A 25,943-nucleotide genomic window follows, 5' to 3' on the forward strand; every position below is an offset into this window, starting at 1 on the left:
GAAACAGATACACTTCCCGGGGGCAGATCTCAGGGGAGGAGTGTTAAACCGGTACTGTTATCGATTTAAAACCAAAGGAAAAGAGTAACCTTTCCAAGGGAAGCGCCATTACTTCCCGGTCCTGCTCCCCCTCCCTTCAGGGTATGCCCGGGCCTGTGTATGAAGATTGCCTTGGACTTCTGCAGCACTGCAGCAGACTAACGATGGGGTAGAGGGAAGGGTAAGGGGAGAAAAATCGCTTCCATCACCCCCTACAGAAGAGGGGTAGTTTTCCTGGGGTTTGGGGGCTGGGGTGGGGAGAGGCCTAGGAATCCACCCAGCAGACTACCCAGAACAGTCTCCCTTCCCGAGAATACAGACACTACAAAGGAGAGGGAGGAGCAGAGGGACCAGAAGGGAAAGGGGCCTGGCGCCTTTTAAATCGGGGTGACCATCCACCACCCCCCTCTCCCACTGGAAGGACCACACCTTCCTAGGAGGCATCCCCTTCCTCCACCCCTTCCGGTGACCCTCAGGAAAGAGGCATGTAATTGCTCTCTCGCCCCTCAAAACAAGGAGGGCGTCCACCTCACCACCTCCTTCACCCCACCCACTGAATCACAGACCCTCCTTGTCTCCCTCCCCCACCCACCCCACTCCCACAGCCCTGCTTCCGCCCAGAGGCCACGGTGGGCCGAATCTCCCCGCCCCCTCCGAGTCTCCCTCACCCAAAGCAGAGGTGCCCTTACCCTTTCGCCGACAGGTCCGGGGCGGAGCGGGCAGGCGCAGCCCCCTACGGCGCTGGGGCAGCCGCTTCGCTGGAAGGCGAGGAGTGAGGAGGAGGAGGAGGGGGCCTGGCGACACACCGCTGCCCCCCCGCCCCCCCGGAGCCCCAGCGAGCCGCCCAGCCCAAGCTCTGCGACAAGGGGCGGGGGGTGGGGGGGAGCGAGGGGACGCCCGGGGTCGAGGAGGCGCCCTCAGCGCTTGGGCTCAGCTAAGATGGCGCGGGGAAGTGCCGGGAGCCGCGGCCGCCGCTCCGGGGGAACCGGCCCGGGCCTCGGCCGCCTCTCGTCCTCTCACAGCCGAGGCCCTGTCGGTCCCCCGCCGCGGCCCCTCGGCGGGCAGGCCCACGCACAGCCCTCGGCCGCCACCACCACCACCACCACCACCAGCAGCAGCAGCAGCCCTGGGAAGGGGGCGCTCACAAAGGGAAGAGAGGCCGCGGGCCGGCCGGCCGGCGGCGGCGGGGCGGGGTCCCCAGGGGCCGGGAGGCCTCCGAGGTTCGTGGGTGCCTAGCGCTCTCGGCCCGCGAAGGGCGCAGGCAGGCGGGACCCCTCCTCTCTCCTCAGGCAGGCGGCGGCACCAAGGCACTCTCTTTACCACCCTCCCTCTCGCCCTCCGAGCCGCCCTGAAGCCAGAGAGCCCGGCCGCTGCCCAGGTTCCCCCCCCTTCCCCGACACCACTCCCCTCCTCCCGAGAGTCATCCCAGGGCTCCGATCTCGCGAGACTTCCCGCCTGACAGGCCCAACCCTGCGCGAGACAGACACGGCTGCGTGCGCGTGCGCGGGAGCGCCCTCGCGGGAGCGCGCGAGGACCAGCTCGGGGCGGAGTCTCGCGAGTGCCCCAGATCCCCAGCCTCTGTCCAGCCTGGCCTCGTTCGGCTGGCAACTCTTGTGCCACGCCAGCGTCCGATGCATTCATTTTCCCCTGAAATCTGAGAAAGAGGAGCTTATCTGCTCTCCTTCCCTCTTCCCATTCCCCACACCATCCGCCCGCCACTCACCCTGCGATGGAGAAGTTTGCCTCGGCATGTAGACTATCCCATTCTTACATCCTTAGTTCAACCCCGCCCCCCCCCCCCCCCCCCGTGGGATTTAGAGGTAAACCGGTCAGTGTAATCGGTATGTAGTTGAGTTGTAAGGTTCTAATAGTTTATAACAGTTTTTGGGATGGTAATAAGAGAAATACTAATCTAAACCACCCTGTATGCTGATGGTAGGAAATAGACAAATTCTTGAAAAGTTTTTGTGGATTTTATTTTTTAGTAGGTTGAGTGATGAGAAGTTTTGAAACAAGAGTAGTAAACAGTCCTAACGATCCTAATTCAGGGAAAAGTTAGAGCTTCTCATTTTTTGTGTGTGTGGTAAAAACTTTTTTCCCAGGGGAAAAAACCCTTTCGTGGACTATAAAGGGAGCAATTTTATTCAAGAACTGAAAGAGGTGCCTAAAATGCAGTCATAAAAAATCGGTTCTTTTCAACCAATTAAACAACTGATAAAGATTTGTTGTGTGAGACTTATGAGTAAAAATGTACTCCAAAACAGTTATTAGGAGAGACAATAAACTGGCTTTGATCAGAAAAACAAGCTATCTGCTTCGATGGGATATACATATAATTTGTTCCAAAGATTCTCTCACAAGGTAAGGGTCCTTCTGTTTGTCTGTTAGTCATTTCTCTTTTCACCTGTATTGACACTCTCAAATGGCAACTGCCCCTCTAGTTGTCAATGAATCCAAAGCGCGCGCGCGCGCGCGCGCACACACACACACACACACACACACACACACACCCTAGTTCCTCCTTCTTTGAGGGTAAAGAAACATTACCATCTTCACATCTCTTCCTTCACAGCCAAACTTTTATTTATTTTTATTTATTTATTTTAATATATTTTATTGATTTTTCACAGAGAGGAAGAGAGAGGGATAGAGAGTTAAAAACATCGATGAGAGAGAATCATCGATCAGCTGCCTCTTTCACGACCCCACCGGGGATGTGCCCCCAACCAACGTACATGCCCTTGACTGGAATCGAACCCAGGACTTTTCAGTCCGCAGGCCGACGCTCTATCCACTGAGCCAAACTGGTCTCGGCCACAGCCAAACTTTTAGAAAAGTTATCTATTTTCTCACCTCCACCAGAACTGATCTTACGAAGGGCAAGAGTAACTTCCCAGTTACTATGTCTAGCGGAATCATTTTAATCCTTTCCTTCTTGACATCTGCAATGTTTGACATAGTTATACTCTTTCCTCTTTGGCTTTTTCAACACCACTCAAAACCAGTTTTCTTTCTACCTTCCTGTCCCCAGGATTTCTCTTCCTCCACCCACCTCTTAAATGATGCCCCGCCAATCTTTATCCTTCTGAAAGTGTTCCAGCAAGAATGTTCACGTCTAGCCCTAGCCGGGTTGGCTCAGTGGATAGAGTCAGCCCTCGGTGGACAGAGTAGAGTCAGATTGAAGGGCTCAATTCTGGCCAAGGGTATGTATCTTGTACCTCTGTTGCAGGCTCTATAGAGTACATACAGGAGGCAACTGATGGATGTTTCTCTCTCTCTCCCCATCTCCTCCATGCTCTCTAAAATACTATGGAAAAATATCCTCGGATGAGGACTAACAACAACAAAATGTTCACTTCTAGTTATTTCAAACATTGGGGAATGGAAAGAGATTCAAGTTTTCCCATAGTATTCATTCTTAATTTTTCATGGAAAATTTCAAGCATACACTGGAAATTGAACTATGACCTCCTGGTTCATAGGTCGACACTTAACCACTGAGCCTCTCCCACCGGGCGGTACCAACTATGTTTTGACCTTGATAGAAAAGTTACTCAAGCAGAGACAAAAATCAAGGATAAGCTCTTTCTCTACATCGTCTTATTTAATCCTCACAACAAACTTGTGAGGTAGGTACTATTATTATTACCTGCATTTTATAGGTAAGGAGACCAGAGTTCAAAGAGCTTATGTCACTTGCCCAAGATCATCATCTAGTAAGTAAATGGTGAACTAGAATTTTAAACTAGTTGTCAATGAATCCAAAGCACATTCTCTCCACCATATTGTAATCCTGGCATGACCAACTAAGGACAAGCTTGATACCATATACATATTTCCAGTGTGTGAGAGAGATGCATGACCACATGTAATGTCATTGTATTTGTTGTTGCACATGTATCTGTGGGATAGCTTGTCAAAGGGTGGGTGGGTGCTCTGACTGATATGGTATCTATCCAATGAGACTATCTTTTCAGTATTGTCACTCAGTAAAAGATCAAGTCATGTTCAACTCTATGTAACAAATACTTATTGAATTTCTACTGTGTGTTAGGCTTACATAAAATATAGAAGAGGGCAAAAGAAACTAATGTTTATAGAGTTACCCTAAACCAAGAACTTTATGAAGTGCTTTATATTCATCATCTTCTTGATCTTCCCAAAAACCCTGAAAGAAGGATGGTGATGATGACTCTCATTACAAAGTACTCGTAATGTTAAATAACTGTGCAAATCACATAGCTAGTAAATAGAGAGCTATTAGAGTACAGGGTCGATCAGACTTTAAGCCCCTGTTTTTATCATTACCTCCCAGTCCCCTTCCTCAAGTGGCTCCCCATACTAGGGGCTCAAAATCCTCTTAGAAATATAAAATCTGCATGCACAAAACATTTAAATAACAATGTAGAACAACCTATGAACAAATGATGCACTGAACCAGACTTTAATTTTACTTTTCTGAACCTCTGTTTCCTGTCTAACTACAATAGACTAAATCATCTCTAGCATCCCCTTAGTTCAAATATCTATAATTACAGGAATGATGCAAATAAGATGGAAAGATAACTTGAATTCCGAAGTTTGTGTGTGTGTGTGTGTGTGTGTGTGTGAGTGTGTGTTCACGCGCACGCGTGTGCATAGTTAAAAACAGAAAGAAAATATTTTTATTTGGGTATTCTACCAGACTTTTACTAAAACTTTCATTAGTCATGGTGATATCTTCATCCAGAATTAGCTAGTGTATACTTCCCCCCCCCCAATAATATTGTGATCACATATGAAAATCTCTATTTCCTTGTACAAGAAAAACCCCAATAAAGCTGTGTGTGTGAGAGGGTAGCTAACGAGAAGGATGCATTTAGAACTTCCAGTTTATAAACCAGGGGCGAGACACTCCGTGGAATGGATAACCATCAAGTAAATAAATAAATACATTATTGGAAACACATTCAGTGCATTCTGCGCTGTTATCAGTGTATCCATAGACTTCATCTTTAGATCTCAGGACCAACTAAGATAGGTTATAGTCTGACTGTCAAACCTTACACAAGCATGTCCACAGAGGCTGCTTGATATATAAGCATGGCTTTACAGGCTGGAAAATAAAAACTCATAATGTAGAGTTGTTTCTTGAGCTCTGCATTCCCATATAATCGGATCCATTTTTTAAAATGCCCTGCCTGTGGAGGCAGCATATTCTTCCATTTTAACCAACAGGAATAGATCAATGTTGGGCCAAGGTACCCTAAGGGTTGTAGAATGCAATTCAGTTCAAGAAAGTCCTGACCTAAAAACCCTTCAGTCTCAGGTATCTATCAGATAAGCACCTGCAGTAAGCCATGAATAAGTTAGAGCAGCTACACCACAGTCTAAAAGACATTCTACCCTGAAGATGCCAAGCAGTGGATGTGACGGTAGGAGAGCAGTAGTTAAAATCATTGGCTGTGGAGTCCCATCTCCATCACTTATGTACTAGCGTCAGTGACTAAATTACTTTGTGTCAGTTTCATAACCAGACTGAGGGTTTCTTTCCTTATCTGTAAAATGGGATAACCATTACCTTCTTCAAGATGATTGTGTGAGGGATAAGTAACATGCAAAGGGCCTAGCCCATGGAAAACGTTTTAAAGAGCTCACCCTTATTTTGTATGTGTGAGAAGGTAAATATTCATCCCATTGCTCTGACACTAGCCTCTGGCAAGCACCCCATGATCCAAATGCATCGTGACTGTCTGGGACTTCTGTGAATGTGGGAAGGGTTGGGCAGCATGTTTGTGGCCTGAGAGGTCTTTGGAATGTGTCTTCGGGACCAATTGGTGATTTTGTCATGCCCTTCTCTTTGGCTGGCATCTGCCAGTATTAACCAAACCAAACCAAAACAAAACAAAACACTACACAAATTCCTACTACAGTTATGCCACAAAGGATATGAAACAGAAACAACTGACAATCAAAGCATAAAATAAGTTAATATTTTATTGGCCTGGGATTGACTTTGGGCCTCTTCTTTACTAGGTAGTAATGCTATACTAGTAAGAAGTCTTTTGGTTAAAAATGACCATTCACATCAACTTAAAGAAGAAAAAAAAAGAAAAGAAAGTTATTAGATCCTGTAACTGAAAAGTCTAGTGTGTTAGGAGTTAAAAAGAAATTTATTAGGGGCCCTAGCTGGTTTTGCTCCGTGGATAGAGCTTCGGCCTGCGGACAGAAGAAATTTGTTAGGTGCTTGAATCTTTCTGTTTCTCTACACACCACACCCAGCTCCCAATTGCTTGAATATTTTTCTCTGTGGATTAGGTTTTATTATACAGTTGCCTGTTGAGGGGTGCAACTAGAGGGCTTAGGTGCTTCTCACTGCTGCCATCTAATTTAATATACCCCAACACTAACTGGTCTACACACAAGAAATAAGTCAAGAAGGTTTTTAATATTGCTTTTAACTGATACTTGCTTTACTGATACGTTGTATTATGACCACAAGTGACAGGAGCACTTGTTCCAAAGTTCAGGTTTATTTAACCACTTAAGCTTGTCTACCATGTGACCTTTCCTCTATATCCAGCTTTATGAGCAGGGGACAGAGGTCTTTTCTAGTTATCAAATGGCACCATATAAATGGTCAATGTGAAACTCATCCTTTCTCCTCTTCACAAAGTCTCAACACAGAAATGTTACAATATTATAAGCATAGAAATGTAAGGCATTTGGGACTTTGTGAGGATGAGCAGAATTTGGGGCTATGGACTACAGGCAGAATTTCCATGGAGGTTTAAGCAGGTTTCACATAGGAAATGCTGAGAACTTTCATCTTCGTAGTTTATTTCCTCACGCAGGAGAGGGAGGCTAGACTGGGGTTGGGAGGACAATGTGAGTGAGAAGAATGGCCACAGATGTCCAGATTTACACATTGCCTTTAGTAACCCCAAAAGCAAAGCAATGTTTCTCACTCTCACATAACAATATATAAAATCCAAAAGAACAGCTCTGAGTGGCCCTGCTTGGGCCCTGTGTCGTATGCCCTCGGCTGGGCTTCATCAAGGGGTGAGACATTTTGATTGTTCTGGCTTGGATTGTGTGTTCACTCTGTGGCAAGAAGCTTAGAGTCACAGCTCACAAGAACAACAGAGAGTGGCAGAGAGGAATTCCCCAAAGGAATTTAGGGTCCGTTTTTGCCAGAAGAAGAGGGAGAGATTCTGGACAGACAAAAACAACAGATGTTCACTACAAGTAGAACAGAATTGCTGGTGAGGCCAAATAATATGGTTTTGTGGTTTTGTGGGGATGCTAGCTAGAGTAGAATATATTAGCACTTGCTGTGGTCAGTTAAAAAACAAACAAACAACAACAACAAAAATAAGCAACTATCAACTGGTTACAATAGAACTTACATATCTATGACCTCTTTTGATTTTCACCATAACTCTGAGAAATGGGCAGCGTGTACTCCTTTCACAAAATATACTTTTGAGATTCAAGCAACATAGAGAGGCACAGCAGGAAACACGTGGTTCATATGACAGGGCCAGGTGTAACTCTGATATGTACATCAGTTTGAGAAGCAGATACCTTCCAGACATTCTTAGAACTTTAAACACCTCTGAGCCATTTCTGGCATGTGCAGGGACACAGAAAATGCCCATCAGCAAGGCACATAGGGCCACAGTGATGGCAACTTCCTGGGAACTCTAGCAAGTTTGTGCATCTTTTCCTGGAGTTCTCTACCAGACTAAACTTTGTAGTTGCTATTCTTCCATAAGTCTCAGGCTAACACTTTTTAAAAAATATTTTATTGATTTTTTACAGAGAGGAAGAGAGAGATAGTTAGAAACATCGATGAGAGAGACATTGATCAGCTGCCTCCCGTAACCAAGGTACATGCCCTTGACCGGAATCAAACCTGGGACCTTTTCAGTCCGCAGGCCAACGCTCTATCCACTGAGCCAAACCGGTTTCGGCAACACTTTTGTTTTTAATTCTCACTTGAGGATATGTTCTACCTGATTTTAGAGGGGAGTGGGGGAGAGAGAGAGAAAGAGACATGGATGTATGAGAGAAATACTGATGGCCACCTCCAGCACGCATGTGCCCCCACTAGGGATTGAACTGGCAATCTTTTGGTGCACAGTAGGATGCTTCAACCAACTGAACCATGCCGACCAGGGAAGGCTAATGACAATTTTTATTTTCGTTTTTAATCCTAACCTGAGGATATTTTTTCCATTGCTTTTTGGAGAGAGTAGAAGGGAGAGAGGGAAGCGGGTGGAGGGAGAAGGAGAGTGAGAGAGACATGTCAACGGTGGCCTTCCACACCCCACATGCCCCAGATCGGGGTTGGAAGTGAACCTGCAACCCAGGTATATGACCTTGACTGGAGACCCTTTGGTGTGAGGGCCAATGCTCTACCACTGAGCCACACCAGCCAGGGCCAGGTTAACAACTTTTATTTTCACATCCTTATTTCCATCTCCCATTTCTAACCCAGTTTATGTCATGTGGGCAATTCAAATAAATGTTTATGGGATAATTAAGTTGATAGCAAAAATTTATTGAATGTCAAATATGTGCATTACGCTAGGCTCTATGGATAGAAAAAATATAATACCATTCCTATTCTTGAAATCACAGCTTAGTGGGAAAGGGCAACAAATAAACAATTCTAAGTCACTTAGGAGTGCAATAACAGATAACCAGACCCTTTTCATCTCCCAAAACCAAAGCTCTGTACCTGTTGAACTTCCCATTTCTCCCTCTGTCCCTCCCCATAATTCCTGGTAACCACTATTATACTTCCATCTCTATAAATTTGATGACTGTAAGTACCTCATACAAGTGGAGTCCCACAGTATTTGTCATTTTATGATTGGCTTATTTCACTTAACATAGAGTCTTCAAGGTTGATCTGTGTTGTAACATGTACCACGATTTCATTCCTTTAAAAAAATTTTAAACATTTAATATGCTTTTATTAATTTCAGTGAGAGGCAGGGAAAGGGAAAGAGGGAAGGAAACATCAATGATGAGAGAGAATCATTGATCGAATGCCTCTTGCATGCTCCCACTAGGGATCAAGCCAACAACTGCAACCCAAGCATGTGTCCTGCCCAGGAATCGAACCATGACCTCCTGATTCATGGGTCAATGCTCAACCACTGAGCCACACAGACAGGGCCAATTTCATTCCTATCACATTTTATTTATCCATTCATCTGTCAATGGACACTGCAGTTGCTTCCACCTTTTGACCATTGTGAATAATGCTGCTATGAACACGGATATGCAAATACCTGTTTGAGACCCTGCTTTCAATTTTTTGATGTGTACAGGAGTTGAGGATTTTTAAAAATATATATATTTTATTTATTTTTAACAGAGAGAAAGGGAGAGAGATAGAGAGCTAGAAACGTTGATGAGAGAGAAACATCGACCAGCTGCCTCCTGCACACCCCCCACCGGGGATGTGCCCACAACCAATGTACATGCCCTTGACCAGAATAGAACCTGGGACCTTTCAGTCTGCAGACCACTCTACCACTGAGCCAAACCAGTTTCAGCATAGAGTTGAGCTTTTTAAGAACAAAAGAAAAAGCAACTTTGTTAAACTATTGTTTTCTTCTCTTTTTGAAAGGCTATGTTAAATTCCCATACTCCCATGCTACTTCTGCCTTCGATGACTCCCACTCCATAAAGTCAACCCTTAGTGCTGAAGACATACTTGAATACAGAGGTTTCCCCATCACCAACACTGAACCCAACACTCTGCTTTGGAATTGGATGATGTACCGAGAAAGCTAGCTTCCTCCTCAGATCAGACTCTGAGTAGTAGGAGGAGTTTAGGATTGAGAAAATTTGGTTTTCTGGGAGGGAACATGCCAGCTGTAAGAAGCCCGAAGTTGTAAATTGTCAGATGATGACTGCCTGTGAAACCTGTCAAGATTCCTGACAGCTCAGCTGAGAACCTAATTACCACTTACAAAAAGAGACAGGAAAAACGTGTTGTCAGAGAGAGCCTGGTCAGAGAGAATGATGTACAGTGTCCTGGCCTTGTCATCATCCTCCTTCTTGTTTAAGAAGGCAGAGAGCAAAACACATTAGTGTAATTGCCATTACACATGTTTATTATCTGGAGCAAAGGTACCATGTCAAACCCTAGCCCTGTGTCAGCTGAGTCTTTAGTAATCACTTAAATTGAACAGTGGCATTTGACCTGATTGTACAAACACTTCCGGGATTCTTAGTGCCAAGGATGATATCATACTGAACTTACTTCCTGGAGTTTACACAAACTTCAACCAATCCTCCTTTCCTGGAGTGAAGAGGAGCAACGATCCTGTCTTCTAGTGACGCCCAGAGAGGAATAATAACGTACCTAAAGTCATACAGTTAATCAGCATCTTATCTTCCAAGGAAAATAGATTAGTAATAGTCATGCTCAGCAGCAACGTGAGGAGACCAGCAATCTTCGCCAAGAATCCCTAAATTGGTGAAAAGCAGCATTAGCAAATTCACATGCTAGTTTTTATGAAGACTTGATCATCTAGTCTTGCAAAACATTCCCATACAGTTCTCACTCACCTTACTTTCTCCAGTTACACCAGCAGCTCCTGAGCATGGATGATAACTTTCCCAATAGGAAAAAATTTTCATGGATTCTTGAAAAATCAGGGACCTGGCACTTAGAGCAGCAGGAGTGGGGAGGAAAGAGAAAGAGTTAATATTTACTGAACATGTATTCCAGGTACTATGTTCCAGATACTATGTTTTACCTCTGTCTAATGTATTCTATAAACCAACTGGAAAAGTAGATACAATTATAATATATACATCTTCATATGCCAGACCTGAAGCTCAGAGAGGTTAGGTAAATTGCCCAAGATGACAGAGCAGAGCAAAGTTTTTTATTATGTATCTGTTTATTTACTTTTTTTAAAAATATATATACATTTTATTGATTTTTTACAGAGAGGAAGAGAGAGGGATAGAAAGTTAGAAACATAATGAGAGAAAATCATCAATCAGCTGCCTCTTGCACCACACCTACTGGGGATGTGCCCACAACCAAGGTACATGCCCTTGTCCGGAACCGAACCCGGGGCCTTTCAGTCCCCAGGCTGACGCTCTATCCACTGAGCCAAACCAGTTTCAGCTATTTACTTTTTTTAGAACAGGGCTTGTAACCCACTTCTTTCCTGCTCCAAAGTCTTTTTTTTTTTTTTTTTTTTGTAATGTATTATGCTGCTGCCTCTGAAGAACAGAAGAAACTAAAGGGACTCTCAAGAGACGACTGATAAAATCAGCCACCCTGAACTTCTAGTGATTAGATTTTCTTATACATGTATGAATTAGAATTGCCTGGTTACACAGGCAGCTTTCAACATAATACTTAATCGGATTCAAAGATACTACAAAGATACTACAGAGAATAGGGAACTGGAATGGAAAATGGGGGAGGGGGAGTGAGAAAAAGATGTAAACGAGAAGAAAGAAGGACCAGGAGGGGAATATGCCTGGAGAATGTAAGGGGTAGCCAAAAGTTCTCGGAAGCCTCTCACCAAGACCCAAAGAACAGTGCAAAAGCTGATCCTCCTTTTTCGCTCCGTTCACCCTTTATTTCCGATTCTCCTATAAAAGATTTAGCAGGATGGGCTCAGTGGGATCCTGTTACCAGCCATCTGTGTTCTGTTCTTTACTTTTGAACAAGACGGCTCCAAAACTCTGAACTGGAGAGAGAGTTGGAGCTGCATACAGATCAGCAGAGCTGTTGCTAACAGCTCTGACGCCTGCGGGATGACTCAACCCTCTGTGCCTGGCAGAGTCAGCTGTGGTCCCCTGGAGCCTCCCACTCCAAGGGAGAAAATCAGAGATGTGGGAAGGGACTTGGGGAAAGGATCAAAATCCTTGATGTTGGGCAGGAATTCGAGCTGGAAGGATGTGTAAGGGCATCTTGAGTCTACACTTAAGAGTTCTGCTCCTGATGGGGGGAGGGTGTAAAGGGGACAGTGAGGAAAGCACAATCCTTCATACACGTTAGCACTCCACAAAAAGGATATACCGTCTGGAGGATGGCAGCCTGCAAGAGTCATATGGCTATGTCAACAGGAGTTCAGCCCAAATCTCACTCACTTCCCTGGTAAATTTTACTCAGGTTAAGGCACCTCCCCACTGTCCTCTCATTTTCTGAGGAACACAAAGACTTCCTGTCCTTACATAGCACCATTGTACCTAAGAACATTCTCATGCTTAACAGTTGCTACCTTCATACCGCTCTCCGGGTTACTCACTCAGATCTCTAAGATATAGGCAGCCCAGATGGTGTGGCTGAGTGTTGACCTTGGACTAGGAGGTCATAGTTTGATTTCGACCAGCAGGGGCCCATGCTGGGTTGCAAGCTTGATCCCCAGTAGGGGGTGTGCAGGAGACAGCTGATCAATGATTCTTATCCTTGATGTTTCTATCTCATCCTTTCCTCTCTGAAATCAATAAAAAATATATTTAAAAAAATAAGATATAGGCAATCAGAAGGAAGCTACTTGTATATTGTGCCAGAAGACATCTGGATTTACCTTATATGTATACATAAAAACCCTGTTCTGCTGAAACCGGTTTGGCTCAGTGGATAGAGCGTCAGCCTGTGGACTAAAAAGTCCCAGTTTCAATTCTGGTCAAGGGGCTGTGCAAGAGGCAGCTGATCGATGATTCTCTCTCATCGATGTTTCTAACTCTCTATCCCTCTCTCTTCCTCTCTGTAAAAAAATCAATAAAATATATTAAAAAACAAACAAACAAAAAATTCTGTTCCACCATGATTCTCCTCCCCGTAACCCTGAGCTCCCTCAAAGAGCTTTCCTTTCTGTTGGCTTCTTATCATTCACTAATAAAAAGCCCCCAGAGTTTGGCTTCCCGTTGCCATGGCAACTCAAAAGAACCAGTTGAAGCTGCCAATAAAGGCATCTGCAAGAGCTCCCTAAACCCAGACTCCTTTCAAAACAATAGTACAAAGTGGAATCACCACTCACTCTACCCACCCTCTCTGCCATACCACATACACAACCTCAATTGTCAGTTTTATGGAAAGACTCAGTTCTTGGAATAGCTGAGAATGGGGTTGTCTTGCCCAGATGAAATTAGAATTATTTTCTAAGGATTCTTTAGAAACTAGCCTAGAAATCTGACCAAGTACCAGGTATTAGCATCTCTAAGAGTTCATGGGGTTTAAAAATATGTCTGTATGTGCCCTCCCTCTACTAATACTTCATTTTTCTATGCATGTAGGGGAAATCTGGGTATTCGGTATTTCAGAGCTAGAGCTTCTGGCTGGTTTCCCACAAAGGGTGAGGAGTTTCCTAATGTCTTCATATATGTGTGAAAAACTTTGTACTTTATATAAGAGTGTTAAATATTCATATTGACTACTATCCCCTGGCTACATTCCCCTTTAGGTCAAGGCCATATTGCATCGGATTTAAGGTCATGGACTCTGGTGCCAAATTTCCTGGTTTGAATCCCTTCTCTACTCTTCATGCTGCACTTTAGCAAACACTGTCTCTGTGCTGCACTTTCTTCAACTGTGAAATGGGGAGGATAATAGTGATAACTTCAGAGTAGTTCCATGAGGATGAAATACATTAAACCATGTAAAGTACTTAGAACAATACCTGGTTTTATATATTAAGTATGTCTCTAGACAGAGTACGCTGCTGAGGAATGCAAGCAAGATAACCTGTTCTCAAAGAGTTCACAGTCTGATATCCACATAGTGAGCTAGACAAACCAATAATTATAGGAAATGTGACAGGAACTTCTCTAAATTAAGAGAGAACAGAGAAGGGGATCAGAAATTCTAATTTGAAGGATGCCTGGGTTTTCCCAAAATAGAGAAAGGTTTATCAATCAGGCATTTTGGATTGCAAAGGACAACTCACTCCATTTAACTCAACAATTTTATTTGAAAGATATATGTCATAAAGCCCTAGCAAGTTTGGCTCAGTGGATAGAGCGTTGGCCTGCAGATTGAAGGATCCCACGTTCAATTCTGGGTTGCATGCTCAATCCCCAGTGTGTAGTGTGCAGGAGGCAGCTGATCAATGATTCTCTGTCATCATTGATGTTTCTATCTCTCTCTCCTTCTCCCTTCCTCTCTGAAATCAATAAAAATATATTAATAAAAAAAGATACATGTCACAGAAACCCAGGAAAATAATAGCCCAGAAGAGCTAGTGACAGCATGTTAGGTATTTTCATCCTGATGCTCAATCATTAACATGACTTATCTATTCTCCTGACAGGGCCTCTTTTACCATTACCAGCTGTCTCCTTATTCTTTGATTTGTATATTTTTTTCAATTAAAGTTGACATTCAATATTATATTAATTTCAGGTATACAGCATAGTGGTTAGACATTTTTATAACTCACAAAGTCTTCACTTTGTATTGATGGTCTCTACCTCATAGTTTCTATTTCTTTATATGTATAGTTTGGCTGGACCCCTCATGACTTGCAGCTCATCTTTCTATATCATTTAGCTCTTGTTCTTGTCACTTATAGCCACATTTTCTCCTTTTTATAACTCAAATTTTAGAGAGTGAGAGGGAATGTGATTGACCTACTCCTCTTTTGGTGGCAGGTATGTTATAAGTTGCTGGCCAGGTTCTGGATTGTCCACCATTGCATCAGATGCCAATTCCTGTCCAGTCAGCTAAGGCCAAAGTTCCTCCATGAACTGTACATGAACTGTGGCTACCTAGGCCTGCCTCCTCAATAGATGCTGTGGGTGGGGAAGTTTCCCTTAGAAAGGAAATATGGATGTAGTGGTCACGATGTTCTGTTTAGAACAGAAAGAAGAAATCACATACAAAGAGCGTGGAAAAGGAAGTGCATTGGGTCTAAAGATGATTCAACAGATATTTATTTACTTATTTTAATTTTATTTTTCAAGTACAGTTTATATTCAATATTATTTTACATTAAAACCATGTGTACATCATGGTTAGACAATCATATACTTTATGAAATGGTCCCCTTTATATTTCTTTCTATTTTTTTTTTTTACAAATAGGATTTTTTATTTGTCACTATTTAGTCTGAATTTTAAGCAGATTTTTGAACTGGGGTTTCAAATCCATCAGCCAGTTCAACTTTAGCACCTGTCTCATCCCACTAGCTTTTCCAGAACTGCTACCGTCACCGTGAAGCTCCATATTCTCCCAGTTCAGACTTGGGCTGCTTCAGCATTTTGACTTTTCTAACAAAGACATTATGGAGTGGATAAATACAATAGATTGGCAAGCCGTGTCTATGTCTTTTCCAATGCTGTCTAGAATCAATTTATTGATCACTTCTTTCAAGTCGTTGTCAGCACCTTTCAAGTCATGATTTCCATCATCACCTTCCGGATTTGATGGACCTGTTGATGCTGAGCACAAGAGGCCTTCCGAATCCGTTATTGCATTTTTTTAGCCAAACCAACATAAAATATGCAAAACAAATAACCATTAGTAGTGCTTTTTAAAATTTTTGGCTTTATTGTTGAAAATATTACAGATGTCCCTTTTTGTTGTTGTTTTTTCCCCCGATGACCCCCTCCAACCCGTATCGGCCCCTCTCAAGCCTTCACTACACTTTTGTCTGTGTCCATAGGCTATACATATATGTTCCCTCATTATTCTCCCCCTTTACCCAGGCCCACCCACCCCTATCTTCCCTCTGAAACCTATCAGTCTGTTCCATGGTTCTATGTCTCTGGATCTGTTTTGCTCATTATATTCCACATATGAGTGAATCATGTGATATTTATCTTTCTCTGCCTCCCATTGGTAGTCTTGACATCAACATGAGCTTCAATCATGGTCTGCCATTTAAAAAAAAAATTTTTTTTTTTTAACATGGAGCACATTTTGTCATGGGTAAGATCTATGCCATGGATATTAGTCAGTCAGTTTTTGCCCAGAATATTCTTAGTAATTAGCTTAAATTTTCTAAATGCAACTTCATCATTCTGTAGATCAGCTAGGCTTATTTCAAAACCACCATCTTTGAGACCATCAATGAGATTTGGTTCCTTGAGTTCTCATGCCTAGTGTTTTTCCAATATTTCTTTCTTTCTTTTTAAAAATGTTTTTTATTGATTTGAGAGAGAGAAAGGGAGATGGAGAAAGAGAAACATTGATGTCAGAGATACATCGTGCTGATGCCTCCTGTTGAACTCAAAACCTAGGCATGTGCCCTGGCCAGGAATCAAACCAGTCATCTTTCGGTGCAAGGGACAACGTTCAACCAACTGAGCCACATGGGCCAGGGCTTTCCAATATTTCTTATATTAAATATAATTGGTGCTTTCTCCTCATACAATCTTCTTAGAAAATAGATCAACCACTTCCTTCTTACCTCCCTTTTTGCCGCTTTTCATTAGGTACTTATTCCTGCCAACCACCATGGTGCTGCTCAGAGAGCCAAAAAGGGCCCCCCCCAATATTTTGTGTACCCACCTAGCGCAGTACATAGTTACTCTTATATTAATGACTATATTCCCAATGGTATAGCTTATATCTCTGTGACTATTTTGTGGTTACCAGCTTGTAATTCTTAATCCCTCACCTTTTTCACCAGTCTCCTAACCCTCACCCCTCTGGCAAGCATCAGTCTGGTCTCTGTATCTATGAGCCCATTTCTATTTTGTTTGTTTGTTTTGCTCTTTGGATTCCACATATAAGTGAAATCATATTGTATTTCAATAGGTGCTTTTTGCTGCATTGCTGAATGCCAGTCACTATGCCAGGAGCGGATAACCAATGTCATGATGTTATATAGGCTGCTATGGAAATCCATTGCACAGCCCTCTGAGCCAGACATGGAGTGTCAAAAAAGGATGTAAACTCTACATTGGGACCAGAGAGAGCAATACAATTAATAAAGAGCCTGGCTCCTTTCAGGATCTAAAAATAGCCTAATGAGGATGCCAGAAAATGAGAGGGGATAGCACAAGGTAACAGGGACTACATCATTCAGGTCCTAATAATCAGACAGTTACGGTTTACTTAACAGAGAACTGAATGCTATGCTAAGCATATTATATGAATTACCTTATTTAATCCTTCCAACAACCCTGTGAAGTAGGAATACTTATTGTTCACGTTTTTTTTTTTTAGATGAGCAAACCAAGACTCAGTGAGATTTAATAACTTCCTTATGATTACATAACTAGCAAGTGACCAAATGGCTAAGTAATATTTACTTTATGTGTCATATTAAAGATGGCTTAAGAGCTGGGAAGTAATTGAAGGGTTTTATGCAGAGTTGCATCTCAAAAAGATCACTCATGCTGCAGAGTAAAAAACGGAGTAAAGAGGGGTCATCGGAGATTCCCTGAGTCCCCATTGAAGGCCAGTTGAGAGATGGTATTAAGGTGGACTAGGCTGATAACAGTGACGTTGATGTAGTCATTTATTCATTGCTTTGATCAATAAGCATTTAATTAGCTCCTACTAAGAGTGTTAGGCACTAAGGGTATATAGATGAACAGAGTGGATGTGGGACTGCCATCACAGAGTTCTCCTAAGAGGCAGAATAGACAGGAATTAGTGGAGTTGAATGTGGAAGTGATGAAAAAGGAGTGTGGGATGATTTGTTGGCTTGCGATTGATTCTAATACCCTCGCCCTTTCCACCTCACTACTTCCCCTGAGGTTGTGTATGTTCAGGTAGGGAGCAGAGTGAAGGAAGAATCAAGGACAAATCTGGAAGAACTTTGTATGCCCTTCTCATCAGCTCAGACATTGTTTTGGAAACTTTAGGGAGCCATTGAAAAATGTGTAAGTAGGGTCCTCGCTGGTTTGGCAGAGTGGATAGAGTGTCAGCTTGAGGACTGGAGGGTCCTGGGTTTGATTCCAGGCAAGGGCACATGCCTGGGTTGTGTGCTCAATCCCCACTGTGGGGCGTGAAGGAGGCAGCTGATCAATGAATGGTTCTCTCTCATCATTGATGTTTCTATCTCCTTCTCCCTTCCTCTTTGAAATCAATAAAAAATATATTTTAAAAAGTAAAAACTTTAAAAAAGAGAGAAAATGGATAAGCAGGGAAATGGCTTGATCAGATATACTTGTTTGCAAGAACAAGATTTAAACCTCTAAAACTTACCCTGTTTCCCCGAAAAGAAGACAGTGTCTTATATTAATTTTTGCTCCCAAAGATGCGCTAGGTCTTATTTTCAAGGGATGTCTTATTTTTCCATAAAGAAGAATACGGTACACATTTATTGTTAAATGAAAATAAAGGAAATTTATTACCTGTATACGGTACGGTAGTACAGTAGTTGTCAACACAAACCAGACAAACTGTGAATCCCACAGTATCAAGAATTTACTCATTTACTCAATGACAATCATGTCATCATCTTCTGGAACATCATCATAACAATCCATTCCTGAATTTCCTGGTGAATTTCTTGTGACTCCATTTCTTTCAGAATCAGTGGACCAAATCTCTCCTGTTCAGCCTAGGGGGCCCTTATTTTCGGGGGGTGCCTTATATTTCACTCAGAAGGAAACCTGTAAGTAGGTCTTATTTTCGAAGGATGTTTTATTTTCGGGGAAACACGGTAGAATTCCTCCAGGGCTGAATAGCCACTTTGAGAGGATGACAATGCTCACATTTTCTTTTCATATTCTACCCTCTAGTGGCAGGAGGAAAAACAGCAAGTTCCACGGGTTTGCAAGGCTTTGATTCGCCCTGAATGTTACAGCTCCTAGATCTCTCAGCTAGTTCTGTTGTTTAGTCTTCGGCAGAGACCATCCATTCACTCTGAGATTCCCTCAGCTCCAAGGACACAGCTCTGTCTCTAACTCTAGAGAGCCCTCTTCTGAGAGCGCTCACCAGCCTGGATCCCCTTCTCCCATCGCCACCTCTTCCTCTCCCCGGCGCCCTTGCAATGCAGAGCTCTCCGTAGAGCAGCTAGCACTGCTGCCCTCCGGTGGGAACCTAGGGAAGAGCGCATTGCGTTTCTTCTGGATCCACTTCCTCTGAGAAAGTCAGTTCCTTAAACTTGGTACTATCTTATTGAGCATCCTCTTTATTTACATCTGAGTCATAGAGGATAGTGCTCCTTCTTACTGCCTGGCTCAAATAAAAGGAAGCAACACACAGGGAAAAGTGCAGGAGCTTTTTCCTCTCCATGAATTCAGCATTGTCATCAAACCACTACTAGCAAAAAAACAAAACAAAACAAAACACACACGCACACACAAAAAAAACAACTTTTCCAAGGCTTGACTACTATCCTGAGAGTAGGGCATAGACAGTAGTCTTTTCAAGGACGTCTCCTGCTTTCCTTGAAAAGAAATGCCCTCTTCCTCTCACACCTTTATCCGGGTCCCTTTTCCCCAGAGTCCCTGTGCTGCTTCTAAGATGGTGCTCTGATAAAACCCATCATAATAAGACAGTCTTATTAGTCATGTAGCTTGGGGGGAAAATACTGGACTTGCTTCTCAAAAGTGCAGGTTGATTTAAACACCCTCTGGCGGCATTCCAGTCCCCTCCCCTCACTGACTCAGCACTTAGTGGCAAAGTGACCCTTTAAAGCTCATCTCAGCCAAGACAGTTCTTCTATGTGCTAAGCGGGTGATTTTTTTTTAATTAAACTGATACTGTTCTTCTGATTTAGCATATATATATATATACACACCACCCACAGATAATTTATTCCAGAACTTTTTTTAAAGCCAGAGGCTTTCGGCTTTCTGACTGACAGATTTCCTCCCCCATTCAAACGCTCTATTCACCCAGGAATTTGCGGTTGAAACAGTATGCACTGCTGGCTTGAGTGGAGCAGCATACCCGTATTGCTGAAGGCTGAGTGGCCGTTGCCATGGGAGTGTTTGTATAGAACGGCTTATACAAGGCCGTAGGCTTGAGGGCTGCTTAGATTCACAGGGTTCTAGAACTTTGCCAGCCCCCCTCATTTTACTGATGAGGAAATGGAGGCCCAAAGACTCAGTTAGGTGGTTTATTCAAAGTCCTGGAGCCGGTTAGAGAGAGTTGTGCTCTTTGCAATACATCACTCTTTTCTTTAAAACACACGCATGAATCAGTGGACCAGCAGATGGATGTTTCTCTCTCACTCTCTCTCCCTTAACCTCACTAAAAAACAACACATACACATACAGGCACACACACGCTGGTTGAATCGTTATTCCTCTAGCCATTTCCAATGCACTATTCCAGCACCGCTACTCCAGATAGAAGTGCTAGGAAATGACAGCAAGGGGTGTGTGAATATCCTTGCATTGGTACGCATGCATATGTTTGCATCAAATCACACGTGCACACCTGTGGATGGTTGTGCTAATTAGGCATTTGTGTAGCTCTTGATTACTGAAATTCCTTAACCCTCATTTTCCTCAGGAGCTACATTCTAATAAGAATAGTACCTATCTCAAAGGATTCGATGAGAGAATATATTTAAAGTACTTAAGCTCAGTAGCTGGCAAGTAATAAGTGGCTGTTATGTTGTTTTTATTATGTCTTTCTGCAATGTGTCAGGGATTACTTATAAGGCACTAGACTAAACGCTTTAAATTTTTCATTTAATTTTCACAATTATCCTCTAAAGTAGGTTCTTTCATTTTCTATATAGCGCTGGTGAGAAAACTAGGCCTAGAGAGCTGGGGTAACTTGCACAAGGCTAGGAAGGGCCTGAGAAAGAATCAAACAAAACCAGGTCTGCCTAATGTTAATGCCCTCAATCTTAATTAGGTTATACTGCCTCTCCTATAGAAAGGCAGAATTTGTTTAGAACTCTGAATTTAAATGCATAAGATACATATTGCACATGGAAAGGGCTGGCTCATCCATATAAAGATGTTTTAATTAAACCCACTGAAACTATAAGCAAAGAATTTGTTTTTACTTCCCTTTAATTACAGTTCTTTTCTAGAGATGCTAGTTAGCCACTTTGTACAAGAGACAACTTCCTAATGACTGAATGCCATTTTATTCAATATCCTATTGTTTAAAAACTCCTAGTTGGTCCTGCTACGATCACTGATCTAATTGAAATTATGGTGCCAAATGCTTGGGATCCTATTTACCTAGTAGGCTCTCTATTCTTTTGTTGTTGCTGTTAACCCTCACCTGAGGATATTTTTTCCATTGATTTTTAGAGAGAGTATAAGGGAGGAAGGGATGGGAAAAGAGAGAGAGAGAAATATCAGTGTGCGAGAGACACATTGATTGGTTGCCACCTGCATGCACCTCATTGGGGCCCGGGAGAAAAAGGCTGCAATCCAAGTGCATGGCCTCGACCAGGAATTGAACCAAAGACTCTTTGGTGAGCAGGCCAATGCTGCAACCACTGAGCAACACTGACCAGAGCAGGCTATCTATTCTTTAAAATCTCTTCTGACACAGAGATGAGGCATTTCTTTAATATATGTTATTTCATTCTTATGAAAAATACCAGTTTTAGGATCACCCAGAGTCTGACCCAAATTTCTCTTGTGGTCATATCATTCAGTTTCTATCAGATCAATTTCAATCAGAACTTAGTTGTTTCTGGCGGTTCCCTTTTCTTTCTCTCTTTATTTTCTCCCTCAGTGATTTTATCTATTCCCATACTTTCAACTCTCCCTGCTAGATAGAGAACTACCACATCAATCTTATTCAGTAAACATTAATTAACTCCTTGCTATGTACTACAAACTGAATCGCAGTGGTCCAGTCAGGCATCTGTCCTAATGTTTGTGGAATATCTTTGACAGGATGATGTGACATACCTGATACCCCTTGTAAGAACAGCTCTGGGAAAGAAAATATCTCGGTTTCTCTGTACTCTGGTCTTGGCAGTACATCTCTGACCTTCCTTATCCTTACATTGGCTATTCAGTCCCTGGACTTCTCTATACGGACTCTACAAATCTCCTTACCTCAATCCAACTTGGAGCCATGGGAAAAATAACCAATGTTAGCTTCTCAAAACAACAAAACCTAACCATACCTCATCACTTTCTTCACCAAACCACACTATACTCTTAATTTCCTTTAATATTTCATTTGAAAGAAGCACACTATTCCTCTAAAAAAAATTCCCTAGGCCCCCTGATCAACCTGACACAATCTACTCCCCATTTGGTAAAGCCATGTTAAAATACAATCCAGTCATGTTATTCCCCTACTTAAAACCAGCCCACAACTTCCCATCTTTCTAAGATCATTCAAATTCTTAATTGAGGCCTAGAAGAAACCCTGAATGATCTGGCTGCTACCCACGCCTACCAGTACTCTCATCTTACGTCACTCTCCTGCTGTGCTCCAGCCACACGGGCCTCCTTGCAATAACTCTCTCCTGACGTAAGGCTTCAGCAAAAGCTCTTCTCTCTGCTTTTGTCATGGTCTCCTCATCTTTTGAGTCTTGATCCTAGGCTATCCCTCTTTTCCAATTAGCCTTTATTCCTAAGTATTATTTTTTCTCATGGTATCGTTTGTTTCTTCATAGCTTTTATCCCAATTATGTTATATATTTTTAGAATATACCTATTGTCTATCTCCCCTACTAGACTGGAGGCTCCATGAAGGCTAACCATGTCTGCTTAGTGTGTTAATGCATATCCTGCACTTAGTAGAGTGCCTGGCACATGGTAAGTGCTCATACATGGCAGCTGGAATCTTTGTTCCCAGCACTCCCTTTCTCATTCTGTGAAATGACTGTTTCAGAGCTTTAGCACTCTCTTTAAACTACCTCCTCTAATCTCGACTTCCTTAAAAATCTGACCAGAAATGACCATCTATCCTCATTTTCTGTAATTCCTTAAATGCCCTACATTTGACTGTCACTGCAGCACTCAACATTTCATCAAACTTCCAGCCCATTGTTCACACTATTTCTCTGCCCATATACCTCTCGCTCCTTGTTACCATCATGTCCTTAAAGCCCAGTGCAAATGGTACATTTCCTCATCAGTTTTCCGTATCTATGATAATAAAAGCGTAACATACTAATTAGACCAGAGGTCCTTCCCAGCGACCTTCCAGATGAAGCCGGGGCTGTGAGGGAAGCCCGGGTTCTGGGTGGCAGAGGGAAGCTGGTGTGGGCAGCTGGGGGAAGGAAGGCCTACTCTTGCATGAATTTAGTGCATCAGGCCTCTCGTTAATTTATAATTAATTGCTCCCTTATAAGCATTCTCAAAGCCTTCCACAATATTTTTATATAAAAGTTCCCACATTTGTGTGTGTGTGTGTGTGTGTGTGTGTGTGTGTGTGTGTGTTATTTGTGTGAGTCTCTGATCCTGAAGGGTGAATTCTTTAGGAATAAGGAATTTTTTTTTTTTTTTTTGTCTTTAAATCCCCACCACTGAGCACAGCTCTTTAAAAAGAGGTGTTTTTTGCCGAAACCGGTTTGGCTCAGTGGATGGAGCATTGGCCTGCAGACTGACAGGTCCCAGGTTCGATTCCGGTCAGGGGCATGTTGCGAGCACATCCCCAGAGCGGGGTGTGCAGGGGGCAGCTGGTAGATGATTCTCTCTCATCGATGTTTCTGGCTCTCTATCCCTCTCTCTTCCTCTCTGTGAAAAGTCAATAAAATATATATTTTGAAAAAAATAAAAAAGAGGTGTTTTTTGTTGTTGTTAATGATTACTATTTTTTTTTAATCCTCTCTCGAGGATATTTTTTCATTGATTTTTTAGAGAGAGATGGGGAGAGAAAGGGAAAAACAGAGAGAAATATTGATATGAGAAAAACATATCAATTGGTTGCCTCCTGCATGACCAGGGCCTGAGCTGGGAAAAAGCCTGCAATGGAGGTATTTGCCCTTGATTGGAATCGGAACCGAGACTCTTCAGTCAAGAGGCCTATGCTTTATCCACTGAGCCAAACCAGCTAAAGTGTTGCTGCCACTTTTTGAGAGTTGAGTACAGGATTGCCTCCAACTCTCCTAGTTGCCATTCTCTTCATGTAATTCTTGGTGAGAAGAGCCTGACGCTCCATCTTGCTTTGTGCAGTAACCACATATGGTGGTTTGCTGACCATAATTCTTCCTTTGACTGCCATGACAGCTTTATTAGCTTTCTCAGGAGATGTAAGACAAGCAAAGGCAAAGCCTTTGCTGTGGCTAGCCTCTATCATGACCCTGACACTAGTGACTGTGCAAAGAGGTAGAATTCTCTCCTCAGTCATTTATCATCAAAACCATCCTCAAGATTTTTCACATAAAGAGTAGTACCCTCACCCTAGTTGGTTTGGCTCGGTTGATAGAGCATTGGCCTGTGGACTAAAGGGTTCCCTGGTTCAATTCCAGCCAAGGGCACGTGCCTGGGTTGCAGGCTCAGTCCTCAGTAGGGGGCATGCAGGATGCAGACAATAAATGATTCTCTCTCCCTCTCCCTGGTTCTCTTTCTCCCTTCCTCTCTGAAATTAAAAAAAAAAAAAAAAAATTAAAAAAGAGTAGCACCCTTGAAGCTTACACTGTTTTGTTTGCTCAAATTTGTGTTTTAATTCAGATTGTCTGTCTACTTTGTTCTATGATGTATCAACATAAACTTAATTCCCATTATGGACTTTTCCACTCATTCTTTCTGTGGATTTCTGGACATTTTCAAATTGTCACATGTATTTTCTCATAAATCCAAAGTCTTTGGATTTTCTACTTTTATCAGTCAGTTGGTGTCAAATTATACCTCAATAAATATAATTTATATATAGAAAACCCTAAATACTACAACAAAGAATTGTTAGAACAAATAAACAAATTTAGGTAAGTTGCAGAATACAAAATCAATATACAAATATCAGTTGCATTTCTATACACTAATAACAAACTATCAAAAAGAGAAATTTAAAAAATAATCCCACTTATAATTACATCAAAAAGAATAAAATACCTGCCGAGACCGGTTTGGCTCAATGGATAGAGCGTCAGCTTGGGGACTGAGGGGACCCAGGTTCGATTCCGGTCAAGGGCATGTACCTTGGTTGCGGGCATATCCCCAGTGGGGGGTGTGCAAGAGGCAGCTGATCGATGACTCTCTCTCATCTATGTTTCTAGCTTTCTATCTCTCTCCCTTCCTCTCTGTACAAAATCAATAATATATATATATATATATATAAAAAAAGAATAAAATACCCATGAATAAATTTAATCAAGAAAGGGAAAGACCTGTACATTGAAAACTATAAGATACCTATGAAAGAAATTTAATAAAACACAAGTAAATGGAAAGATATTCCATGCTATTGTATTAGAAGAATTAATATCATTAAAATCCCATACTACCCAAAATGATCTACAGATTCAATGCAATCCCTATCAAAATACCAATTATATTTTTTTCACAGAACTAGAACAAATAATCCTAAAATCTGTATGGAATCACAAAGAGCCAAAGCAATCTTGAGAAACATAAAAGGAACAAAGTTGGAGACATCACACTTCCTGATTTCAAACTATATTTATAGTTTTAGTTATAAAACTCATATGGCATTGGCTTAAAAACAGACACATCAGTCAATGGGACAGAATAGAGAGCCCAGAAACAAATCCCTGTATAGATGGTTAATTAATTTATGAAAAAGGAACCAAGAATACACAATGGAGAAAGGACAATCTGATCAACAAACTTGGGGAAACTGGACAACCACATACAAAAGAATAAAACTGGACTACTATCTTTTTACACTATACACAAAAAATTAACTCAAGATAGATGAAATATTTGAATGTAAGACCTAAGACCGTAAAACTCCTAAAAGAAAATTCAGGTGGTAAGCTTCTTAACATCAGTTTTGGCAATGGTTTTTTGGACTTGACACCAAAAGTAAAGGCAACAAAAGTAAAAATAAATAAGTAGGACTACATCAAACTAAATAAATCTTTGAACAGCAAAGGCAACAATCAACAAAATCAAAAGACTACCTAAGGAGT

General features: G+C 42.2%; 1 protein-coding gene and 1 pseudogene across 3 annotated transcripts in view; both read right to left on the bottom strand.

Annotated features, from left to right (window-relative positions):
- The window catches only part of TAOK1 (TAO kinase 1), a 90,702-nt gene extending 89,835 nt beyond the window's left edge, over positions 1-867 (bottom strand). For all 3 annotated transcript variants that reach the window (XM_045571055.1, XM_045571056.1, XM_036408714.2), the window contains exon 1: positions 729-867. The gene's annotated coding sequence lies outside the window, so the exon portion shown is untranslated. The remainder of the gene's footprint in view (positions 1-728) is intronic.
- Positions 868-15,125: 14,258 nt separating this feature from the next.
- LOC118702476 lies at positions 15,126-16,470 on the bottom strand (annotated as a pseudogene).
- Positions 16,471-25,943: the final 9,473 nt, after the last annotated feature.

The sequence above is a fragment of the Pipistrellus kuhlii genome, unplaced genomic scaffold (genome assembly GCF_014108245.1).
Source record: "Pipistrellus kuhlii isolate mPipKuh1 unplaced genomic scaffold, mPipKuh1.p scaffold_m20_p_39, whole genome shotgun sequence".
Taxonomy (NCBI): domain Eukaryota; kingdom Metazoa; phylum Chordata; class Mammalia; order Chiroptera; family Vespertilionidae; genus Pipistrellus; species Pipistrellus kuhlii.